A 6,948-nucleotide genomic window follows, 5' to 3' on the forward strand; every position below is an offset into this window, starting at 1 on the left:
GCGGCTTATAGAGGGTAAAATCTTCAACTTCGTATTTTGGACATTCAAACTATGCATTGATGGTTTTGCTCACTGCCGACCAGTGATATCCATATATGGTGCCTACGACATCAAACTGCTAATTGCAATAGGAATGGATGCCAATGGGTCAATATTTCCTCTTGCTTTCTCAATTTCCGCTAACGAGAGCAACGACACATGGGGGATCTTTTTGACCCATTTGAAAACTCATGTTATTAAGGATCGTACCGGCATATGCGTGTCGTCTGATCGTCATAAAGGCATATTGCACAATATGGCTAATTTACCGGGGTGGCAGCCTCCCTTTGTTTACCATCGCAATTGTTTAAGGCACTTGAAGACAAATTTGCAATCAACGTTTCACAATGGCACTCTAAACAAATTGATGTGGGGGGCTGCGATGGAGAATCAACAACGAAAATGGGCTGCAAAAATGGATCTGATCAGGGCAGTGAGTGAACCCGCATACATTTGGTTGATGAAGCTCGAAGTTAAAAAATGGATGCTTCATGCTGATGGAGGCAAAAGATGGGGCATGCTCACAACAAACAGCTCAGAGTCTTTCAATGGCTTGCTGAAATCTGCTCGAGGACTACCTGTCACCGCAATGGTGAGAATGACTTTGAAGCAGATTGTGGAGGGATTTGTTGTTAGGACAAGGCAAGCTAGAGCGATATTAGCCGATGGCGGGACATGGATGCCAAAGCCCTTCAAAAATATGGAGCATTATAGAAAAAAATGTGAGAATCACCAAATGACCGAGTATGACCCAATTCAACATGTGTATGAAGTTAGGACGGGTTATTACAACGGTAAGGGTGGAAACGTGCATACTGTTTATGAGGCAACAAGAACATGCACTCGTGGTAAGTGGCAAACGTACCACATGCCGTGTTCTCATGCTGTTAAGTGCTTCGAGAGAATGAGAAAAACGGTAACAAGTTATGTGGCGGGGGAATACAAGGTCCACAGTTACCTTAGAGCATATTCCGGCCAATTCCACCCACTTGGTAATGAAGCTTATTGGCCAAACGAGCCGTTTTCGATGGTTGCTAACAAGGATTACATCAGGAAATTGGGCATTAACTCACGGAGTCGTAGACCCAATCAAATGGATGTTAGTGAAAGAACTTACTCTCGCAAGTGCTCTACATGTAAGCAATATGGCCATGACAAGCGTTCGTGTGGGCAACAAGGCCGTGGTAGTACAAGCACGTCTCGAAGTAATAGAGCCTCTAGACTTGAAGATTGTATTGTTATTGTAATTTATTATTGTATTGCTTTGAATTAATATTGTAATTAAATGGAATGAATTATTTTTTAATTAGTATAAACTTCTCGTATTGGATGAATTATTATTAAATCAAATATTTATATTTGTAAATTCAAATATAATAAAACACTTAAATCAAAACCCGATAAATATGACAAGTTTCAAAACTTACTTCGGGGCACTTTACAACCCCTAAAACGACGATCTAAACGTTTAGGTGTACTTGATGTAATGAGCCGACATTATTGTACGCAAAAAAAGATATTAAGTTTTATATAAAATATTGATATTTTGGGGTTTTGAAACATGACTAATCTTTGCCCAAAGTATGAAAAAAAATGTGATTTGAAAGGTAACACCAAAAAAAAAAAAAAAAACAGAAGAGCTACTTGCATTTTTGCAGTTTGGTCCTTTCATGCACGAAACCTATTAATGTATTTTTTTTTTGTACTAGTTTGGTTCAACTTTTTTTTTTTGTGTGCTACTTAAGTCGCAGATTCGGTTTTCAATCGTAAGTAAAAAATATTGATTGCTTTCTGTCGATAATGGACCATTTTTCTTAGTAGTAGTTGAAGTTTTAATTTTGAAAATAAATTCCCTTATGGGAAGCTAGGGGAAAGCTAAGTTGACTGACTTGCTTTAAGCTATGTAGAAAAAGACGACAAAACAACCTTTCATTTTCATTACTATATATATATATATATATTACTACTATTTAGAAGTATCAGTTGGGGCAATTTTGGTCGACATGCCTATATGACGACCAAGGGTATTCTTGTAATTTCAACAACCACTAAATGGTAAAGTCAGCCTCAGCATTTCCAGAAGGCTCCTCTTCTTCACCTGCCCCTTCTAATATTTTCCTGAACTTTCTCACAAAATCCATCTCTACCAACAAATTTATATCATCCAAAAATCTCTATCAGCAAATCTCTGTCATCAAAAATCAACAAGCAGCTCTATCAACAAACTTTATCAGCCTGTTCATGTTCTCTTCACTTTCGAATTAGGAGTGAATGATTATCAGGTGAGATCTTTCTTCACCTTCCTAAATGATTTGATAAATCGTCCTAATAGAAAACCACGGCAAACTGTCATTAGTCTTTAACCGTAAGAAGGACATGGACTCGGTTTCTAACTATTTATGCCCTTACTGACAGGAACAAAGTGTCAATAATTAGAGATAGAGAATAATAGAAATTTGCTTCTTAAAAGGATGATCGTTTCCATATCTTTCTCCAAACTCTCTATCAAACAACAGTGGAAGCTAAAAGCAAATGGTTTCGTGCATCACTATTTTTACTGGTGAAATTTAGTGCTTCAATCGTTTTCTTCATTTGTTCTCATTGGGACAAAAATTAGCCAAAAATTAACCAAAAAAATAAAAAAAAGGGAAAAAGGAAATCATACCTGAAATGGCGATAGCCAGCTGAGAAGTGAAAAAATAGCATTAAATTGATGAAGAATGCATATGGACCAAAAATCGGGAATGCCAATATAATCGGAAAATTGAAAGAGGGGATGAGGCTCAAGAACAATCCAGAAGCAGTTGTCTGCTAAAGGAAGAACAAAGAGTATTTGCTGGAATACCAAAAATATCCTTAATTCATATCACTGAAATTACTATTATATCCTTGGTCGTCCATCTCTTCAAGTACAATATTTAATTTTTTTTTATTACTCTTCATGTTCTCTTCAATTTCACTTTTTTCGTGATTGAATTTCGTGGCTTTTGAAGGAAAGATTAATAAACTTTAGGTGAAACAAATTATTGTTGTAATTCTATTTCTATCGATGCCTACTTTTGAATAGTGTTTATGTTGTGTCAAGTACATAATAGTGTCAATGTTGTCTGATTTTTGCCATTACTATAAATTTGAAACTTTCAATCACAAATGCTTATGTCAATAAGTTCTACGTTTGATCTTATTTGTTGCAGGTTTGAGTCTATGTTGCAGTAATTTTGTACATATGCAGGTTCAGTTTGTTTGATTTAAGTAAGTGTCACTCTTCTGCATTGTTAGATTATCGTCTAATTGCTTCTTCAATTTATTTTGTTGTTATAATTATGGCATTTGCCTGTGTCTTTATTTGTCGTTTATTTACTTTGAATATAGAAAATATGTATTGTACATTTGTTTGAGTTGTTTTGTTAAAATTATCATTCATTAAAGTCTCTTTACTGAAAAATATTACTAAAATTGCAGCAATGTCAGACGATAAATGTAAAAAAGATCAAACTTCTAAAACCATAAATGCTAAAAAAAATGATACGCAACGAGAGTTTTATAAGGTTATGGCACCTGAAAAAAAGGAAGCATGTTTAGCTCGACGACGGGAGTTATATAAACTTATGGCACCTGAAAAAAAGGAGGCATGTTTAGCTAGACGAGACATTTGTTCTGATGACTTCTTATTCGGAGATTATTTGTTGGATATTTTTTTGCAAAACTCTCGGGTCTCACTGCATAATGGAGTTTGTGTTGTTTTCTATAGAAAAGAAATAATATATTTCAAAATTGAAAAGAAAATCCTATTTTTCTTTTTGGTGTAAAAAGGAATTAGTATTTAGGTTCATCTGTTGGCTCACTAGAATAACCTATCTAAGTTTGATTATCTTGTAACCTTTTTAATTCCCTTCATTAAATAGAAAAAAAAGGGGACATAATTGAGCTTTTAAAATGATCTATCTTCATTTTGATTATAATAACCTGGGTCAGGACTTATCTTTTTATGTGTCAGCACATTAGGATGACCATTCTTGATCACCTACATGTGAGGTTCTTTGCAACTATTTTTTCACTCAACAAAAACTAAATCAATTTATCAATTTACAGGGACAAATATTCTATATCGACGGTCAACTTTCCTTGATAAATAAAGACCAACATTTCTGCTCCATGGCGTGCTCGGATTGTAAAATGCCATTTTTAAGAACTGCTTCACCAAGGCCAATCTACTGTATCCAATGCGAAAGATCCACTCAACTTATTCCCAGGTATTACTGATAAACATAGCATCGACAAATATTCAACTTTTAAAGAAATAATGAAAGATGTTTACACTTACATTACTCAACTCAACCGTTGAAACTACTATAAAACTACTGCACTATCATAGTTCACATAAAAATAAAATAAGAGGAGGATCTTATAACATAGATTATATCATACAATAGAGACATATAATTACCATTTATATATATGAAGTTTTAAAGATTATACTACCCTACGAATTTAAAGATTATCACATTTTAGTCTTCGGATATGATCGTTCAAATGATGTTTACACATGTTCGAGGAGTCTTATTAGTGCATAAAAACACATGATTAACATATGTTGGGCCCGTGCTACCACTTATTAAACTTCAAATTGTTTTTTATAACTTTATGACAGAATCCAATTTGAAGTTAAGGTCACGGATCACACTGGTAGCACAGTAGCCTCCATCTCGGATCAATCAGCAACAAAGATGTTGAACCTCACTGTACAAGAGATTTATGACATCTGCCATGCACAGGTATTTTATATCATGCAATTTATAAACTTATGACAATCATCATGACTAACTAAATTTTTCTCGCTGTAGAGAAAAACACTACTTCTTGACAATGCGCATAAACAATTAGGATCAAAGACTTTCAGAATCCAAATGAAAAGATTATTTTCCAAACATCAAGACAGGCTAGCTATCACAAATTATGAGGAAAAAGAGCCTACCAACCAACCATTACCAATTGCACCAATGACCAACACTGCTGAAGCAAGCAAGCGCAAGGCTATGGACATTGGCTTTGACCGAACACATCAGCAGAACCTGCCCACCAAAGACAGACCTTCCAGCACTAGACAGAAGACAGAAAGCAAGACTTCTCTCAAAAGGGAGTGAAAGCTACTGGAAATGTAAGTCTTACAATTTCACGCATAACTGAATCTTCTCCTTACTTATTACCATTATTAAAGTTACCATCTCATAGAATCTTCTCTAGCTTACGTTACGAATATCACTTCTCTGTTTGAAGTTGCTATTACCGACATTTACTTATTTACTTGACAATTGACTTACATAACATCCGTAGTATTTATAATGTCTTATTTTTAGATTTATCATTAGTTTTTGGTATACCATTGCTAAGTGCAAACCTCGCATGTTGATGGCGATAAGTGTAGACATACCATAAAAGTTGGAACTTACATTGTAGAATCTAGAGTACAACTGTATAATATCATAAAAAACTGTTGAATTACCATAGTGATATTATGCGGTTTTCATTTTTGTTATCCACTGATTCTGCAGCGAAGAAACAACACATGTTCGACATATCTTCTTCTTGACATTAAATTGAGTAGGCATTTGGCCATGAACACCAAATATTTTTCACTTTATTTGGAACTTTTACATTGAAATTGAACTTGGAATTGTGAATGAAGTTGTTTTCCAAAATATAGTAAAAACAACACTTTAATTTTAAAGCTGCAATTTTTCTTTGCTCATTTGATTTGTTTGCATGTCATATATTATGGTGTGTATTACTTCTTGCTGAATTATGCATCACATGTTATTCTTCTGACTCCACATCTTATAGAAAAAGTCTAGACGGGCTGCTGCTCTTCCATGTCCAATCAACTTTACATTTACCATTTTCCAATTCCATATACTGAGATGGTCTTACACTATTGTTGGAATCATGCTATTTCTGGAAATTACTGCTGCTATGGTAAACTCATGCTATTTCTGTATGTATTCCTACTAATACAAAACAACTGTGTTATCTCTAGGGAAAAAAAAAATGCTTTCTTCATATCTCTAAACCACTTTTGTCTAATGATGATCTATCAATTGGAGTGACTAATACAACCCTTTGGTTTTTTCATTTACTTTCAACATCTACATTCCTAACCAAAGCTAGCATCATTTTGTTGTCAGGTTTTGCCAACAAATTTTTGGAGCACATCTTTTTGCCAATGCACTGTCAAACTACTATCTTTTTGCCGTAAGACTGCCTTTTTGAAAAGCTACATCAACCATATGTGACGCCCCATACTTTAAAAAGGTACATGACATAGCTAGCTGAACTGCACTACTACACTCTCTACATCCATCACTTCAAAACTTGCACTAATTTTAACAACAAATTTCTACAGGTATTTTGTCAACCATGACGTCCACAACTACAACATGCATGATTGCTACTAAAAAATACTTTTTCTGTAAATATGTGCTATAAATGATGTACATATGACAGTGCAACTTATTGTAGTTGTCTTATACTATCTTACCGTATTACTTACGATAATCTTCTTATTGTTGGATGTTTTAAATCATCACTCTTAATTAATGTCAAAATTTCCATGTTTCTTAAATATCTTCAAGAAAGTAAGTAATCTTAATTTATGACCTCCTCCCTAGATACCTTGTATTTTTTATGATCTGATTAAGGAGAATATATTTGTCAAAAAGAGTTGTTGCCAGGTTGATCAAGAAAGTAGTGTGCAACACACTTGAGTATGATGGATCATCTAAATAGAGGATAATGCCAGTTTGTTGTACAGGCCCATACATTGATTTAGTTCCATAGCAACAAGATCACTCAACCGTAATGTTGATTCTTTTTTTTAAGTCTAAGGTCTGTTTCAGTTTTGTAAATGTACTA

At 34.3% G+C, this 6,948-nt stretch overlaps 2 long non-coding RNA genes across 5 annotated transcripts; one reads left to right on the forward strand and one right to left on the reverse strand.

The window, feature by feature from the left end:
• The first annotated feature begins 2,074 nt into the window (after positions 1-2,074).
• Positions 2,075-6,689, forward strand: LOC132615214 (uncharacterized). 4 transcript variants are annotated; one of them, XR_009572617.1, is made up of 7 exons: positions 2,075-2,321; positions 3,234-3,291; positions 4,132-4,292; positions 4,691-4,814; positions 4,884-5,197; positions 6,222-6,348; positions 6,440-6,689. It is a non-coding gene; the product is annotated as an uncharacterized LOC132615214 (long non-coding RNA). The 4 variants fall into 4 exon arrangements; XR_009572619.1 differs by lacking the exon at positions 2,075-2,321 and adding an exon at positions 2,357-2,599; XR_009572618.1 differs by lacking the exon at positions 2,075-2,321 and adding an exon at positions 2,614-2,948.
• Positions 2,274-2,840, reverse strand: LOC132615215 (uncharacterized). Its single transcript, XR_009572621.1, has 2 exons — positions 2,705-2,840; positions 2,274-2,364 (listed from the first exon to the last, which is right to left on the reverse strand). It is a non-coding gene; the product is annotated as an uncharacterized LOC132615215 (long non-coding RNA).
• Positions 6,690-6,948: the final 259 nt, after the last annotated feature.

This window comes from Lycium barbarum, chromosome 10 (genome assembly GCF_019175385.1).
Source record: "Lycium barbarum isolate Lr01 chromosome 10, ASM1917538v2, whole genome shotgun sequence".
NCBI lineage: Eukaryota > Viridiplantae > Streptophyta > Magnoliopsida > Solanales > Solanaceae > Lycium > Lycium barbarum.